This window comes from Ischnura elegans, chromosome 12 (genome assembly GCF_921293095.1).
Source record: "Ischnura elegans chromosome 12, ioIscEleg1.1, whole genome shotgun sequence".
NCBI classification, from domain to species: domain Eukaryota; kingdom Metazoa; phylum Arthropoda; class Insecta; order Odonata; family Coenagrionidae; genus Ischnura; species Ischnura elegans.
The window spans coordinates 93,273,030-93,292,832 of NC_060257.1; the positions used below are offsets into that span (position 1 = coordinate 93,273,030).

Consider the following 19,803-nt stretch of genomic DNA (forward strand, 5'->3'; position numbering starts at 1 on the left):
ATGTCTTCAGCTATAAGGGGCAAGAAAGTTTAGTAATTCTTACAACAATCAAAAGCTCAGAGTTGATGTATCTCCCGATTATGCCAGTATGAGTGCAAATGGAATTCAGAATTTAACAAATGTCAATCCGATCGTAAGATATTCATTGTACTCACACATGGCAACTGCATTTCAGCTGTCAACTCCCATCAAAGTTCTAAGTTGATAAAACATGTTAGCATATGACTTTTGACAAACCATCAATAACATATCCCCTGCAACAGGAAATTTTGGATTCGTATAGAGGTGGATGATTTTCTATGCAATAAAATAAATCTATACAGGCAATTTAACATTTATTGATGTACTCAAAACATTCTCTAGTTATAGTAACACAGTTAACATGTATTGTAGTAGAGAAAACGTCTAGTGTCCATCGCCATCAATCCTGGAAAATGAGAATTGTAACATTTAATAACCAGCTAAGTAATAAGTAGGTACTCAAAGTAACTTAAAATTGTTCCACATATTCTCTAATATGGTTATTCAATTTCAAGAAAAACCTTTCATGCACGAATGAATTTATAGTGTGGCCACGGTCTTAGAAAGTGTGGCTAATACTTTATTATGCCATGAAAAACTGCTAACAATGTGGTTTCTAACGCGAGAAAAGTAACTTGAAATATTTCAACTTAATCGATCTGAATGAATTGTATTTTTAATATAAAAGTTAAGCCAAAGATCAACCTAAATTGTAATCACAGTGAGAACGTAGTAATAAATAATCTTTTACAACTATTGGGTTGAAAGAAGTAGTTCATTAATTGCATTAGTCCTAAAAATTGTTGATACTCAAGTTCGTTGATTTACTATGGATTGTAAAAATATGTTCCATGTACTTACATTAAAATAGTCAGTGCAGCAGAGATGGGTTGATGCTGACCAAGGCATCTTCTTTAAATCTCTACGTGCTGCAAGGAGCCACTTTTTCCGCAAACCCGGTAAATAAAAACTTTATCCGGCGTTGATTTCATTGTGATAGTATGCAATTGGCATGAAACAGTATTTTTTTCGATTCCTTTTAGGAAGTTTTCACTTTGAAAAACGTTATATTTTCCTCATCCATACGTTCTTAAACATACAGTTGCTTGTAAAATACGGTTTTAAGGCACAGATTAATTCACAAAGTCGGAAACTACTGTATCTACGAGTGTAAACAAAATTCCAGTGCCAATGGCTGTTAGGTCACGTGGTATAGAAGATGGCCGCTGGTTGTTTTGGCGCAAGTTTCAAAATACGATTTTTAATACGTTATATAATGGGAAAAAATTGTAACTCAAATTTTTAATCCGCAAAATATGTATCTAACGCAGTTACTACATTCTTTTACAGAACTAAATTTCTCTGGAGCAGGTGCACCTGCTTCTTATAGGTGCGAGGTGTACCTTCACGAAGGTACCTGAGGGACTTTTCAGATATTTTCCTCTTCAACAAATGCTTTAATTTTAATGGGTTACTGAAATGATGCATTACGTTCACCTTATTACCATTTTATACACGGTGTTCTGAATTAAGATCCATTTGCATTTGAGGGGGCAAATAGATACTTAAGTATATTATTTTATGCTTCCATAGCCCAAATAAAGTGTGTTAGCCCTACTAGCTGGAAGATATTAAATTTTTCTTACAATCAGCTCATTAACTGCACCTCTTCCCTACAGAAATGCAATGCAATTTTTTGAAAGAAGTAGGTATGTTAGTATGTAACATGTAAGTGTAGATGTTTGGTGAGTGAAGGAGATCTTAGGAAAGGTAGTGCCATGGAAGAATCCTTCTTCCATGCGGTAGTGCTACCCTTGCCTTACCCTCCCTGGAATGTAGAGCATGGGTTGATGGAGGGTTAACTACACACCATGGAGGGTACTACCCTTCATTTACCCTATGTCTACCCACCATGGAGGAGTTCATTTTTATTACAGTGGAAGTTGCGGGCAAAAAGTTTTGCCTGAAATTGGTAAATACATTGGAATTAGAATAAACCATTGCAAACTATTTTATTGACTGCTAACTACTTTCCAAAACCCTATTTGACATTTCAACCTTCATTGCTTAAAGTTTGCATCTTAAATTGAGACTAATATCAGACGTACTTCTGATATTAGTCTCAATTTATGATGCAGCCCTTTCTAATGCCATCCAAATAACGCAACTCTCCACAAGCCATGATTGTGGGCAGTGGGTACCTTTGAACCCATGTGAAATTCATCTATGAAATAACAAATATAAAATGGTAACCCTTCTTGAAAAAAAATTAATGGACATTAAAAATTGACCACTCCATAGCCCAGGATTCCTAATTCCATTAAGTAGCAATACCTGATATACATTATAATAATTTCACTGTTACAAATAAATTTAAGAGCAATTGCAGATGACCAAATAAAATATCAGATCTCATGTCACATCAGAATCCAGACCAGTTGACTCACTTGGAATTTTTCCAGAATAGTTCCAGACCAGTTGAAACTCATAGAATATTTCAGAATAGTTAAAGAATAGATCCAGACTAGATGCAGACCATCGAAAATTACAGTACAGTTACAGACAGTTGATCCAGATCAGTTACACACCATCGAATATTACAGCACAGTTACAGACCAGAATTCCAGACTAGTTACAGACCATTTTCCTTTGCCTCTCTGAAATCCAGACCAGTCCAGTTCTGTTACAGACCAGTTACAGAACAAAATTTAGCCTTTCAGACCAGTTACAGACCAGATCCAGATTAGTTACAGACCAAATATTTTTACCTGGGTTAGTTTAAAAAAATGGCACAAAGATAAATCAAGTACAAACAATGGTTTGAATTGGAAAATAGAAAAAAATGTTAGCACGGAACAAGCGTTGTAACCCATTGCACAAGAAGAAACCTGAATTCAGGAAACCAACTCTGCACAATTAACCACTTTCTGAAACGAGAAAAGAAGAAGTCAAGTTTAAAAGTCATGCAAAAATATATCTTTTTGTAAGATCTGAATAGGAGCTCAAGGCCTTTCAATTTTATTTTTTTTCAATTCATATAGGCAGTCAGTATTCTGTGAAGTCTGTAATTTTAGTACTAATTCTGTATTCTGAATGCAAATGAAAGTTTGGCTTCTCTGCTAGATTCCAGACATAAGTTTTAAATTTTTTCATTTACCAATTATGTCGAGGTCCCAGCTAGAGCAGATTTGACCTTGTCCTTTGAGAAATCATATATTTTGGGGAAATGCTTTCATTTTACAAAATTAATAGCCTTTCTCTTGAGAAGAATGAGAAATATGAGAAAAGATCATATGACTACTTTTAAATATAAACTAACTAGGAAAACGTGAATCCATTGGTATGCTTATTTAGTACATGATACTAATATATTAGTACCATGATTAAGTAGCGGATGACTCACACAGAAAAAATATAAACTTGTGATATCAAATTTTCAAACAAATATATTTCATACATAATAGATAATTTCAGGCTTAACTTTAAGAAACCTCTCGATTATGGTTAAAAAAAAATTTTCCCTCATACCTTACCTCGGTATTAACAATTCCACCTGGTCTTCTGGCTTTGCTTCGTCGTCTTTTCCGTAATCCATTCTCCTCTTGTCCAGGCCAAGCTATTTACATCGTCGCCTGCTGGGTAAGCGCGAAAGAGCATGAAAAGAAAATTACAATTACCTAATTAATTTGGCCCGTACGCACCTTTTTCTTACATATAATGACAAACTTTCGCATGAAAATTACGTATTTATCTTGTGTTAATACCCTGTCGATTTCTGAAACAACAATGCCTGTTCGCTGTCCGTTTGAAGTCTGTTGATAGCCTGTTGGAGATTAGTGAACAGAGTATAAACAGCCAACGAACAATCTCGGGTCACTCACAAGTAGGAACAACTTACGAACAGCCTACCAACAGTTTGTACTCTGTTTGCAGCTTGTTCCTTAACAGGCAGGCAACAAGCATTTCGGGAACAATAGTGAACAAGCTTTTAACAGGCAGGGGCCGGTTGGTAGTATGTTTCACCGAACAGGGAATGAACAGACAACAGTGAACAAACACTAAACACCCTATCGATTTACGTAAAAATGATGCCTGTTCGCTGTCAGTTTGGAACCTTTTGGAGATTTTGAGAACAGATTATGAACAACGTACGAACAATTGTTTTAAGTTTCGGAATTTGGACAACAATTTGGATTAATCCAAATTTAATTGAGTACAAGGAAGTTTGATTGAATCCAAAGAAAATATCATCTACTTAAACAGTAATTATATACGGTTGAATTCATTATCACGATTACCATCAACCACGGATGACGGTTGTTGAAGTGAGCACGCAAATTATATTAGCTATCTGCTCGGCTTACGCACGTTAAATACTTTACTTCGCCAATTACAGGCAGGGGCCGTATGTTTCAGCCAAAGAGTATGTACTCTGTGGTTTCAGCGGACTGGGAACGAACAGACAACAGTGAACGAACAGACAACAGTGAACGGACAGTCAACAGGCAAGGGCCGGTTCATAGTCCGTTTCACGGTACAGGGTACGAACAGAAAACAGTGAACAGCTAGTGAACAGGTTCTCAACAAGGACGGAAAGATAGCGTGGTGCTGCTACCTACCTATAGAAGATAGCAAACGCAAACAATGACGCCAATAACCGATACCGTTATCCGGACAGTTTACGAGCACATGGTCGACTGTGTTGTGGTGAAGTTGTTGGTTGCGGAGAAAACAGTTATTTATTTGATTATTATTTAACCTGTGCTAAATGCCCGCAGTGACGAATTAAGTAATTCGTGCATCCATTCAGTGATAGTGAAAGTCGTGAAGTGATATTTGTTCTTGAGTGTGTTTATTTAATAATTTATTGTGTCTCTTAAGTTTTTGAGCAAGTACTGAGATTTGTATTGTATTTGTATTATGCGTATGTGCGTTACGTCGCCAATAAGAACCAACAAACATTGTCAGAGGACTGTCTTTCTTGTAGGTTTGTTTGTGAGAAGTGAAATCATCGTGTTCATAAATATTCTTTAAAGGCGTGTTTCTCTTTTAAAATCACTCGTATTATATTGACATAGTGCAGAATCCGAGTTGTATTAATTTAAGGAAGTACATATTTCTTTGATGAAGGCATGTGAAATATTTGTTGATGTAGTGGTTGTTCTGTTAATGATGACAAAGCTTGCTTTTCTGCAACTATTAAAGATTTTTATAACTAATGGAATATGTGGAAAAGCACAATAAAAGTTTTTCTTACAATCATTCAAATGAATTTCAACTTTTAATTCTATTTTAACATAAATTATCTCTTGTCTATTATGTCCAACTTAGCAACAGCGAACAGTTAAGGAACAAAGTATGCGCATAGGGAGAGAACAGACAAATAACCATCTTCCCACATTGTCACAAACAAGGAACAGACAAGGCGTTCCAATTTACATTCTACGAACAGTCGCCTGCCTGTTCTCTCTTGGTCAAGGAACAGGGAACAAACAACCTAAGAAAACAGGCAATGAACTGACAGCGCACAGTCCCCTGCCTGTTCATTGTCTGTGGTCCAACAGGTAAGGAACAGAGAATGCCGCTTTCTTAACAGGGAGGGAACAGACAAGTAACCCTTTTCTCACAGACAAGGAACAGACAAGGCGTTCCAATTTACATTCTACGAACAGTCGCCTGCCTGTTCTCTCTTGGTCAGGGAACAGGGAACGAACAGCCAACTGACAGACAATGAACAGACTTTATTGTTACAGAAATCGACAGGGTAATAATGACGAAATGCACCTTGATTGACTGCATTTCAAGATGAAAGAAATATTACATTTTGCTTTAAGGGAACCGATATTACACGACCAATACTTCTTGTTCGTTAAATAATTAGAAGTAGAGGGCAAAACCGCTCGGAACCTCGAGGAATCTATTAGTGACAAGGCTACGCTGATAAGTCTACGGTCAAAGATATGTTATGACTAAAGCATAGGATAACTAGGAATGCAAGAACTACAATACAGTAGGTTGTGGTAATAAACAGCGATAAAACAACTTACACGTGAACGAAAACATTCCTTTAAACAATTTTTTCTGCTCTTAATTAAGAGAAGAAAAAATGTAACTTCAGCCGCGAAGCACGGAATTACTATACGACGCATAATCTATTAATTTATACGTACAAGATTGACATTACTATGTTTTACCATATAACTTCAACGGAGACCAGTCTCTCGATACATAACTCAACAAAAAAGGAAAACAATAGCCAAACATAAACAAAATAATTACCTCTATTGGCGCAATGTGTTGACCACATTGCGCCAATAGTTGTATCCAAATATACTCAAATAACATAATTAATGTAGTCTATATAGGCGTACAATACAATAAAAGATAAATCATACCTTACCTTAATAATCCAGTGACAGGAAACTGCTGGAGCTGGCTTGCACGAATCGCAATAACGTGTGGGATTGAAGCACATTTCCAGCAAAACATAGCTTCGGGTTGAGCACACCATCCACACGCACCGGTTATCGAGGATTAAAACACTATGTCAATTCTTCTAATAAGTATAATAATACAAACAAATATAAAATTAACTATACATCAGTAGCTAGTTTATAACAGATTTCCTTTTGTTTATTAGCGTAGATGCCGGAGTTCCTCCTGCAGCACGTTCTCGTAGTCTCGAACGAAATGCCGAGGTTTACTGTCAACGAGATTATAACTGTATCACTGTAGCCACCGCATCACTCCCACTCACTTCCCTAGCGACAGTGAGCCGCGGAATTGAGAATTTAATTTTTTGTCTAAACAGTTACATTAAAATATTGTTTAAAAAATCAAACTTCGCTTTTACTTTTGATCTGTGCAAGTACTATGTTTTATATTTTTCATGTATTGTGAACCATTTTTCCATGTGTATATTTCGCGGATAGAAACTGAATTTTACATATGTAATACGTCTGTATTTCGCGTGCATTTACAAATTAACATAAATAGCCGCCATATTTACTACCCTTGCTCACATCGACCAGTATATGATTTATTTTTAAGCTTTCTGGGTGTAAATTCGAATGGATGAATGATCATTAAAATAGGGTAATCTGGCGTTTGCTGTGAACATATTATTTCTGGAAAAAATGTTTATGAACATTTCGCAAGACGCCACGAAAATCTACCTCCCAAGTATAACAGGAAATATACATAATGTATATTTTGTGTATTTTTGACCACATTTACATATGTATTTCCTCTGTATTCATACATATGTAAAAGTGGTACGTGTTACACGATAAATACATTTGTATTTTTGTGTATTTTTGACCACATTTACATAAGTATCCAAATTTCAAAATACACAAAAAATACAAATGTATTTATCGTGTAACAAGTGCCTCTTTTACATATGTATGAATACAAAGGAAATACATTCAATAATACATATGTACTACAGATGTAATACATAACAAAAATATATATGTATGTGACCCATGAATATACAATATATATACATATGTATATCCAAATGTGTGTTGTTGGGGATTTACTACCCTTGCTCACATCGACCAGTATATGATTTATTTTTAAGCTTTCTGGGTATAAATTCGAATGGATGAATGATCATAAAAATAGGGAAATCTGGCGTTTGCTGTGAACACATTATTTCTGGAAAAAATGTTTATGAACATTTCGCAAGACGCCACGAAAATCTACCTCCCAAGTATAACAGGAAATATACATAATGTATATTTTGTGTATTTTTGACCACATTTACATATGTATTTCCTCTGTATTTATACATATGTAAAAGTGGTACGTGTTACACGATAAATACATTTGTATTTTTGTGTATTTTTGACCACATTTACATAAGTATCCAAATTTCAAAATACACAAAAAATACAAATGTATTTATCGTGTAACAAGTGCCTCTTTTACATATGTATGAATACAAAGGAAATACATTCAATAATACATATGTACTACAGATGTAATACATAACAAAAATATATATGTATGTGACCCATGAAAATACAATATATATACATATGTATATCCAAATGTGTGTTGTTGGGGTATCTATATTTTGTCTATTTTCATCTACGGATAGATGTATATCTAATAGTTGCCTACCTATTAGACATCTATTAGATGTGCAGGTGACAATGGCTGGTTTTGGATCCATCTCCGAAAGTGTGTTTTAAAACGCGATTCTTGAGCTATGGAAGCGATTAAACATTTGATTAAGGGACATTTTTTTTGGTCCCTTACTCGAGTGATTACGGACTTAAAAAATTTTGCGACGCGTAGAACCATGCCTGGCGACTATGCCAACTGTATCTATATTTTGTCTATTTTTATCTACGGGTAGATGTATATATAATAGTTGCCTATTAGACATCTCCCACACGGAAAATAGATATCTATAGATATCTATATATTGTCTATTTTCATCTATGAATAGACGTATATCTAATAGATATCTATTAGACATCTATTAGATGTGCAGGTGACAAGGGGCGATTTTGGATACATCTCCGAAAGTGTGTTTTAAAACGCGATTCATGAGCTATGGAAGCGATATAACATTTGATTTAGGGACAAATTTTTTGGTCCCTTACTCGAGTGATTACGGACTTAAAAATTTTTGCGACGCGTAGAACGATGCGTGGCGACTATGCCAACTGTATCTACCTATATATTGTCTATTTTCATCTATGAATAGATGTATGATTCCATTGAATGGGCCTTAGTTTGGCTGTAATTAATTTATTTCCGAGTGTTATTTTAACAATTGTTATAATATTTCAAAAAAGCACAATTTCCTCAACAAGATCTACTGGTGTAGTGGTGAGCGCGTTTGGCTACGGAGTGGGGAACACAAGTTCAATGCCATGTCGCGGTATTTTTTTTGTAGTTTTCATTTTGATCATACGGCGACAATTTTTTCATTAATGTTAATTGCATCAAGCCTAGGCATGAGAAAATTTTTTATAGATATAGATAAGTATAAAACAGATAATTAAATATCTAATAGACAACTACAGTAGGCATCTAATAGACAACTACAGTAGACATCTAATAGACATCTACAGTAGACGTCTAATAGACATCTACAGTAGATATCTATTAGAACTGCTGCTATTTTGACAATAATATATCTAATAGATGGGATCGTTTGTACAAATCACCGATTTGTACAAATGGATAGGACAGGTTCTAAATTTTCATCCAATTGGATGAAACCAACCAATCACCCAGATAACACGGCATTTGTATTACATCTGTATTACATCAATAATACACAAAAAATACGTGCCCAAATACATATGTATAAGATGGAATACCATCGTATTACATCAGTATATTTCACATAGAAGTGGTTCAAAAGTCCCTATGGATGTATGTATTCGTGCGTATTACAAATTGGAAATCTGAATACCCATACATGAATCATACATATGTATACAAAGGAATACAGTCGTATTACGTCTGTATATTTCACGTAAAAGTGGCTCAAAAGTCCCTCAGGATGTATGTATACATGCGTATTACAAATTGGAAATCTGAATATCCTTACATGTAATATACATATGTATCTGCAGGCCCTCGTACACGAATTATACATATTGATTTTCTGACCCACATCCACTTAATATCAATATGGATCAAACGGATGAATAAGGAAACCAGAACGTACATATAATAAAACATTTATTCAAAGAGAAAAATAAAATAATACACACAAATAACAAGTGTGGCCATGAATATTGCTAACAAGCATTAAGGGCCAGCAAACAGTAGGTGAAACTTAGTTAAAACAAATGGCACAAAGATAAATCAAGTACAAACAATGGTTTGAGTTGGAAAATAGAAAAAAATGTTAGCACGGAACAAGCGTTGTAACCCATTGCACAAGAAGAAACCTGAATTCAGGAAACCAACTCTGCACAATTAGCCACTTTCTGAAAGGAGAAAAAAAGAAGTCAAGTTTAAAAGTCATGCAAAAATATATCTTTTTGTAAGATCTGAATATAGGAGCTCAAGGCCTTTCAATTTTATTTTTTTTCAATTCATATAGGCAGTCAGTATTCTGTGAAGTCTGTAATTTTAGTACTAATTCTGTATTCTGAATGCAAATGAAAGTTTGGCTTCTCTGCTAGATTCCAGACATAAGTTTTAAATTTTTTCATTTACCAATTATGTCGAGGTCCCAGCTAGCACAGATTTGACCTTGTCCTTTGAGAAATCATATATTTTGGGGAAATGCTTTCATTTTACAAAATTAATAGCCTTTCTCTTAAGAAGAATGAGAAATATGAGAAATGATCATATAACTACTTTTAAATATAAATTAACTAGGAAAACTAGAATCCATTGGTATGCTTATTTAGTACATGATACTAATTTATTAGTACCATGATTTAGTAGCGGATGACTCACACAGAAAAAATATAAACTTGTGATATCAAATTTTCAAACAAATAAATTTCATACATAATAGATAATTTCAGGCTTAACTTTAAGAAACCTCTCCATTATGGTTAAAAAAAATTTTTCCCTCAAAGCTTACCTCGGTATTAACAATTCCACCTGGTCTTCTGGCTTTGCTTCGTCGTCTTTTCCGTAATCCATTCTCCTCTTGTCCAGGCCAAGCTATTTACATCGTCGCCTGCTGGGTATGCGCGAAAGAGCATGAAAAGGAAATTACAATTAATTAATTTGGCCCGTACGCACCTTTTTCTTACATATAATGACAAACTTTCGCATGAAAATTACGTATTTATCTTGTGTTAATAATAATGACGAAATGCACCTTGATTGACTACATTTCAAGATGAAAGAAATATTACATTTTGCTTTAAGGGAACCGATATTACACGACCAATACTTCTTGTTCGTTAAATAATTAGAAGTAGAGGGCAAAACCACTCGGAACCTCGAGGAATCTATTAGGATAAAGTAAGTATATACTTACTCTATGCTATTAGTGACAAGGCTACGCTGATAAGTCTAAGGTCAAAGATGTTATGACTAAAGCATAGGATAACTAGGAATGCAAGAACTACAATATAGTAGTTTGTGGTAATTAACAGCGATAAAACAACTTACACGTGAACGAAAACATTCCTTTAAACAGTTTTTTCTGCTCTTAATTAAGAGAAGAAAAAATGTAACTTCAGCCGCGAAGCACGGAATTACTATACGACGCATAATCTATTAATTTATACGTACAAGATTGACATTACTATGTTTTACCATATAACTTCAATGGACACCAGTCTCCTTGATACATAACTCAACAAAAAAGGAAAACAATAGCCAAACATAAACAAAATAATTACCTCTATTGGCGCAATGTGGTCAACACATTGCGCCAATAGTTGTATCCAAATATACTCAAATAACATAATTAATGTAGTCTATGTAGGCGTACAATACAATAAAAGATAAATCATACCTCACCTTAATAATCCAGTGACAGGGAGCTGCTGGAGCTGGCTTGCACGAATCGCAATAACGTGTGGGATTGAAGCACATTTCCAGCAAAACATAGCTTGGCTTCGGGTTGAGCACACCATCCACACGCACCGGTTATTGAGGATTAAAACACTATGTCAATTCTTCCAATAAGTATAATAATACAAACAAATATAAAATTAACTATACATCAGTACCTAGCTAGTTAATAACGGATTTCCTTTTGTTTATAAGCGTAGATGCCGGAGTTCCTCCGACAGCACGTTCTCGTAGTCTCGAACGAAATGCCGAGGTTTACTGTCAACGAGATTATAACTGTATCACTCCCACTCTTTTCCCTAGCGACAGTTAGCCGCGGAATTGAGAATTTAATTTTTTGTCTAAACAGTTACATTAAAATATTGTTTAAAAAATCAAACTTCGCTTTTACTTTTGATCTGTGCAAGTACTATGTTTTGTATTTTTCATGTATTGTGAACCATTTTTCCATGTGTATATTTCGCGGATAGAAACTGAATTTTACATATGTAATGGACGTCTGTATTTCGCATGCATTTACAAATTAACATAAATAGCCGCCATCTTTACTACCCTTGCTCACATCGACTAGTATATGATTTATTTTTAAGCTTTCTGGGTATAAATTCGAATGGATGAATGATCATTAAAATAGGGAAATCTGGCGTTTGCTGTGAACATATTATTTCTGGAAAAAATGTTTATGAACATTTCGCAAGACGCTACGAAAATCTACCTCCCAAGTATTACAGGAAATATACATAATGTATATTTTGTGTATTTTTGACCACATTTACATATGTATTTCCTCTGTATTCATACATATGTAAAAGTGGTACGTGTTACACGATAAATACATTTGTATTTTTGTTTATTTATGACCACATTTACATAAGTATCCAAATTTCAAAAATACACAAAAAATACAAATGTATTTATCGTGTAACATGTGCCACTTTTACATATGTATGAATACAAAGGAAATGCATTCAATAATACATATGTACTACAGATGTAATACATAACAAAAATATATATGTATGTGACCCATGAATATACAATATATATACATATGTATATCCAAATGTGTGTTGTTGGGGAACAGGGCCTTTGACAAAAAAGCATCGCCAAGCGCTGACACACAGGCCAAATACGTTAAACTTATTTATCGTCTGCATGAGTATTTTAATTTATAATGATGTATATTATGGACACAAAAATAAACTTTGTTGTATTCCACACAGTATGCATTAAAAACCCAACCGGTTTCCACCTTTTCAGGTCGTTATCTTAATCGTAAACCTCTAGATAAGGACCTGAAAAGATCGAAACCGGTTGAGTTTTTTCATTAGTATTGTATGGAATACTAAAAGGTTTAGTTTTAAATTTATAATATCACGATACCACGAAGTGAATTCACAAAACATTATTTCAAATATATATATATATATGTTCGTGATCGTCTATTTCATCGCCTGGTGTGGCCCTAAAGGTAAATATGAGCAAATATTTGTCTTAGTGATAGGCGATGGAAGCTCTCAACTAGGAAATCCGTAATAATCAGTTGATCTTAAATAGAAAGGATGCGATCTTTAGAATCGCAATACCAGGAGGGATGTTTTGGAAATAATAAAAGATTTACTTAAGGTATCGAGGCCGAATTTTACGCTTTATGGAAGGCATACAATGCGAGCGAGCAGCTGGAGAAATGAATAATATGAACTGACGATTGTACCTGTGAAACACTACAGCTGCCCGTTTCTATTACTATGATTATAGGACAAGGATCTTATTTTAGAAACTGCTAGATTAGGAGAGGAAAATGTGATTTAAATGCACGCTTACAGCACTATTCATAACATCTCCTCAACCACAATGTTCATCATTTATTAATAGCATTTTCCTCGCGGGAATAAACTGCCTCACGTTTGTATCCTGGCGTTTTATTCTGCCCTCAACCTTGCTGATAAGGGACATGAAATATCCTGACTTGTCGTCAATTATTATCGATAATAAACGGGAACATCGGCGACCAACTCCTTCTCCAACATGTTTAGCATGCTTATTCCAACGCTTTCATACCCCTTTTCCAGCCAAGGCCAAGTTCAGCATTCCTTCTGTTTTCTTTTTTTCGCATCTTTAATGTTCAAGAGGCCTGTTCAAACAATTTCGCCTGCTTAAAAAGAAAGAATCCTCCACCTCCACAAGTTTCCTAGTTGTTTACATAAATATCGTCTTTCGTTTGTTTTTGATCAAAATGAGATGCATCGTGGGACACCCCCAGTCCAGTTGTATCAAAATATTTGCATCAAAATTTTTGGACAAAAATTTTGATCAAAATATTTTGTCGCAAATTTGACCGTGGGACATCGGCTTAAAGGTGTGAAAGATTTCGGAGGGAGGTGTGTCATTGCCCAGACAGCACACATGCTACAGTATACATTAAATATACGTATACGTAGTGTATAACATGCGTATACAGTAGAAGATACACGTATACTGTATACGTATAAAAACCTTCTACCCACCATCTACCAAATGTATATAACGCAGCAAATGTCCTCCTACCACGCATATACAGTATACGTATACAGTATACAAGACATATATATATACAGTATACAAGACGTATATATGTATGAAAGCAGAAAAATTCCTGCAGAATTCCAGGTTTTCTAGGGAAATTTTACTAAATTCCAGGTCAATCTTACGAGATAAAAGCTATGTATACGAATTTTACAACACTACATTTACTTAATACTTTTAATTAATTCTATAATTATATATTATCCTAGTTAAAATTCCTACATTTTTAAAAGAAGTTATTCACTTATTTTATGAATGCAACACTTGGAATATCAACAAATTTGCCAAAATTGAAAAAGTTATCTAATCAGTGTTTGCACTCATTAAGTGCAATTTAAAATTCAATCAATGCACTTTGAAGCATACATGTAAGTATATATAATAGGCCTGAAAATTGGCCTTGCACTGACAAATTTCGTGTGAAACGAGTTTGAAATAAAAGATTTTAAATTCCAAGCAGGAGCAAAAATTCATTGATATTTTGAGTGACCAAAAATCATGCATATTTCCAGATTCCCAATCACTGAACACCCTGAGTATATTTTTCTTGATTGAGCAAAAACCTGAATGCAGTTGTTGACATGCACTGCTGTATTAAAACTGAAATTAAAGTAGCAAAACAAAAATTAAATCTCTGTTCTGGTGCCAGTGTGTATTTAGTGCAAGCGTGGAAGTACTAGTACATCCATTTTGTCATTTGTGTGAGTGATATCTCCAGCATTTCAGAGTGTTTACGTACAGTTGAGAACATCCTGCCTAAGCAGCAGAGAGCGTTCATAAACATAATGTAACACGCTAGTGTGTTTTGCATTGTTCTGTGGGAACACTTACCAGTTTGTTTGAGACTTCTTGCTGACAATAAATTGAATAGAGAAAAATATCTGTGAGATTCAGGTCTTACAGGGTCTACAGAGGAAATGGAAAACACATGTGTGCTGTTAAAACAAAATAATTATATTTAACTAAATATTACACATATTTTTACTAATATACCACACAATCTCAGAAATACATAAGATATTGAATTCATTAGACACAATAAAGGGGCCAAGCCCGGATGGTAAACCACATTTTGTGCTTAATTATCGTCAAGAGGTTTTAGTGGATCCTCTCACAGTATTATTTAATCAGTCTATTCATCCAATGTAAAAAAAAACATCTTATCGTATGAGTAAATTCACTAAGCATAGTAAGTTAAAAGTCAATTTAAGAAGTAGTAAGAATTTAGATGTCAAATATAACAGGACAAATATTTTCTGAATATTTTGATGAGTGTTGATAAATAACAAATACCGTTAGAAATGCCTTTATTCAATGCAAACGAAAATAAAGACCAATAGGATCAATATCAATGTTTTTGCCTGATTATCCTTCCTTAAGGTCACAAGAATCCATGAAGAACAAGCTCACTTTTCCTCGTATTTCTTCATCATTGGCAATTTGGAAAATTCTTCCTTACTACACCTGTAAATAATATCACATAAACTTTATTAGAATCTATTAGTGATACATCTAATTTGTCTAGGTAGTTAAAGTAAGTCACTTTGTTAAAAAGTAATCTCTATTCATGGGATTTTCCCTTAAGCTATATAAATACCAACTTTCAACAAAGGATATTTCGAAAAATTCCCCATCAGTTCTATATGTAAAAAACGATAAGTTATTCACCTTGAATAATCGAAGTACTAAATTGATTTGAGAATTTAATTCTTAACAATTTAAAACCAATTTGTCTAAACCTAAAGAGTGAAATACCCTCTGATCTCCAACAAATATGATTACATTTTAAAGGAAGCAACACTAATGGCACAACAGCCAATTAAAAAAATGTAAAGAACTTTAAATGACTTAATAAATAGTAAATTCGAGAAATGTTTGTTCACATTCCTCCCACACTACGGTGATTAAATGCGTCAAGCACATAAATAAATTAAAGTTTACGCAAATGCAAAGTTTTTCAATCAATAGAAGATGGATCCCTCAGTCTCAGAATGTGTGAGAAGGTTGAAAATATTAAGAGTTTGCGTCATTTAAAATAAAAAATGTGGCAATGGCAACACTTCTACTTACCCAGATTCTGATGAAGGAAGCGAAAGTAGCACTTGAGCGGTTGATAAACTTTCATTGGACAAGTTTCGCAAACAGCAAACACAACACTACAAAGTTAAGTTATAACGGTAATTGATTGCCTAGGTGCAGGTGAAACAAGTAAATGAAGAACATTAAGAGGCTGATAAACTTCGGCAGGATCAATTTCGCAAACGACGAACACAACACAGTGAACGCAACATTATTCGCGTGGTCTTTGATTGTGAAAGCGGTTATGGACGCATTTACGTTTGCATATGTTTGTATCTGTGGAAATCGACTATCGACGGAATCCACTATCGATAGGTCGAAATCACGGGCGGGAGTCCAAATCTTGGCATTCAAAAAAATTAAGTTTCGCGTTATGACTTGAGGAATAAATTCCACTGAAAAATATCTTTTTTGTTTCATCGCCTCAGTAGATAAAAAAGCACGATTGAAATCACATTTCGAAGAGCATTTTTCTTCATGAAAATAGGGACTTTTCATGGCAGGATTTTTTACATCTTAAGGCAGTTCATTGATTTTTTAAATTAATCTGCATTTCTCAATAACCCAGGCGGACGGCGTTCTTGGGTGTTCCGAACAGAAATGATAAAATACTCTCCAGCACCGTTATCAGCCTCCTTCATTTTTGCCAGGGCTGCCTGAAGCCAACCGGGGAAAATAAATTCACTGATGAATCAGTTTAAAGACATTAAATGAGACGACGTCTTTATCCAATGAAACCAGAAGGAGAATAAGAAGAGAGTAGCGGCTCGAGCCGATACCTTTACAAAGAATGAAGATACATGTACAAACGTAATTATTTGCTTTGCCAACCTCGCTGCCGTGAATGACACCTGCCCTTTGCGAACAGGTCCCACTCCATGTTTTCAGGGAAGAGTTAGCTGGTAAGGTTTTCCAACTAAATTCCAACAGTGTTTTTCACGTGACACCATCACGTGGACTACCATTCGTCTGGCTCCTACCCTTCCACATATTTGGCGTGAGTGGCCCTTCCTGAGGTAGTTTAGATTTATTCCTGTCAGTGTAGCTCTTGGGGTCATAGGAGCACGCAAGTAACGGAAAGGTTATAGCCCATTGGAAAGGACGCTGTGTATACTGAAGGCTACATATGGAAATAATATACGGACAGAGTAACCTTTAAAGGGCACTAATTGTTTATTAATGGCTACACAGTAGCGGATACAGAAAAAAACTCTAGAGGGGGGCGCAAAAGATATCTTGACCAACCTTTACTTATATCCTAAAAAAATAATCAAGTCACATGCAAAGTTTAAGAAAGTGTTATTTGAACTGATTATACGCACATGAAATACAAAGCCATCTTATGACATAAAAAAGTTAAAATTGTACTCCTGCAATGTTTGGTTATGCGGGCGGCCAGGAAAGGGTTGGGGGGCGCGCCTCCCATATGCATCCGCCACTGAGATTACATATGGAAACAGTATATGAAAGGTATACATATACCTCTCAGATACTGTTTCCATATGTAGCACATACGTATACAGTATATGAAAGGTATACAGATACCTTTCGTATACTGTATACGTATACGCTTCAGGATACTGTTTATGTATACTTAGAATCTAAAACATGTATACAGTTTCTCAAGGAAACAGTATACACCTGGTATACTTACGGTATATGTATACCGTTACCAGTGTGCTGTCTGGGTGGTTATGTATGAATATGTAATTTGGTTAAGGTGGTACAAGTGGTACGCCGAATAAAGATGGCGGTTTGAGAAGTTTCCATAGATCGTTCGTGTTATTGCCACATACTTGTTCTATTCCCAATTGTCTTGAACCTATGTGTTTAGTTATGGTCTGGGCACCACCAAATATAAGTTTAAACAGTAGTTCTAGTGATGAAGGTGGATTATCCAACAGTCATAAATCTACACAAGTTGAACCTGTAGCCGGTCCTAGTAAACCTGCAAAAAGGAGGAATTGCCGATTTCATCAGCAGGAACTGACAAAAAGTGACAGTGAAAGTGACACCCAAGTTGCACATAAAAAAGGTAAAAAACTACAAAGAATTGTTTATTTTAGTGACAGTGCAGATGAGTCCGAAAGCGATGACGTTGGCATTCAAAGTGAAAAACTAACGCCAAAATGGATTGATGTCAGTGTGAATGACCAATCTCCGAAAAGGTATCCCTTCTCCACTGGACAAGTGTGCGTTGGTCCACAGGTTCCCGGTGACTATGTGAAGCCCGTTGAATTTTTTCAGTTGTTTTTTACAGACGCCTTGATAGAAAGCATAGCCTGTGAAACAAATATCTATGCTAAGAGTAAACTTCACCATAGGATACTAGCCAAGAGATCAACTTGGAATAGTTGGACTGACGTCACCGCTAAGGAAATAAAGGCATTTCTCGGCATTATATTGAACATGGGCATTATTCATCAACCAAATATACAGGATTATTGGTCGTTAGAGTTTGTCTCTCATGTACCATTTTTTCGTGCAATCTTCACAAGGGAAAGGTTTTTGCAAATTTTTGAATGCTACATCTAAAAAATGAAAAAGCGGGGATAAATGATACAAGAACCAGAAAAGAGAAGGCCAGCTCGTTTTTGAATTATTTAGATATGAAGTTCAGAGAGAAATTCTGTCCAGGGCGCGAGATAGCCATTGATGAGTCTGTTGTGGGTTTCAAGGGCAAGGTGCGCTTCATGTACAACCCCAAAAAACCCACCAAATGGGGAATTCGTATCCATGTCCTCGCAGATTCCCGATGTGGTTACATCTATTCTTTTGTTCCTTACTTCGGTTCTGTAACATCTGACTCCCTTGCTAGATCTGATCTACCATTTACTTCAAAAATTGTACTAGAACTTTATGGCAGATTGAAGCAATCTCTTCCTGAAGCTCAGGGATTTAATGTGTATTTACTGATAGGTTCTACACAAGTGCAACACTTGCTAAGGAGTTGCTAAATATAAGTGCCACTTGACAGGAACTCTGATGCCCAACAGGAAAGACAACCTAGCCCTAATAAAAAATCCCAGGATGAAAAAAGGAGAGTTGGTTGCCTATAGCGACAGGGACACATTACTCCTCTCATGGAAGGACAAAAGAGTGGTTACATTACTAAGCACCTGGGACACTTCTGAAACGGAGGTAGTGGAAAGGAGGGTTCGAGGTAGTGCTGAAATTCAGAGAGTAGTCAAGCCGAAAGTCGTTGTGAACTACACCAAATTTATGGGTGGCGTGGGCACTGCTGATCACTATACAAGTACCTATTGTTTCATAGGAAAGACATTGAAATGGTGGCGAAAGCTATTTTTCTGGGGCTTAGAAGTTAGTGCAGTAAATTCGTACATTTTATACAAAGAGTGCAAAAAAATGAAAGGTGAAAAGTGTATTTCGCATGTGAAATTCATTAGGGAGTTAGTTGAAGAACTTGTTGGAGATTACAGGATGGGTGGTACAACTCCCTGGGGCTGACCAAAACCATCAGACCCTCTACAAAGGTTGAATAGAAAACACCATATCATCATGCCATATTCTGAAAGAAAACACAAGGACTGTGTAGTTTGTTCAAAAAGAAACGTTAGAGGAGGAAGAAGAGAGACAATTTACTTTTGCGAAACATGTGAA

At 35.3% G+C, this 19,803-nt stretch overlaps 1 long non-coding RNA gene across 1 annotated transcript; it reads right to left on the reverse strand.

Annotated features, from left to right (window-relative positions):
* Positions 1-318: 318 nt before the first annotated feature.
* Positions 319-1,301, reverse strand: LOC124169454. The gene is made up of 2 exons (XR_006867135.1): positions 883-1,301; positions 319-427 (listed from the first exon to the last, which is right to left on the reverse strand). It is a non-coding gene; the product is annotated as an uncharacterized LOC124169454 (long non-coding RNA).
* Positions 1,302-19,803: the final 18,502 nt, after the last annotated feature.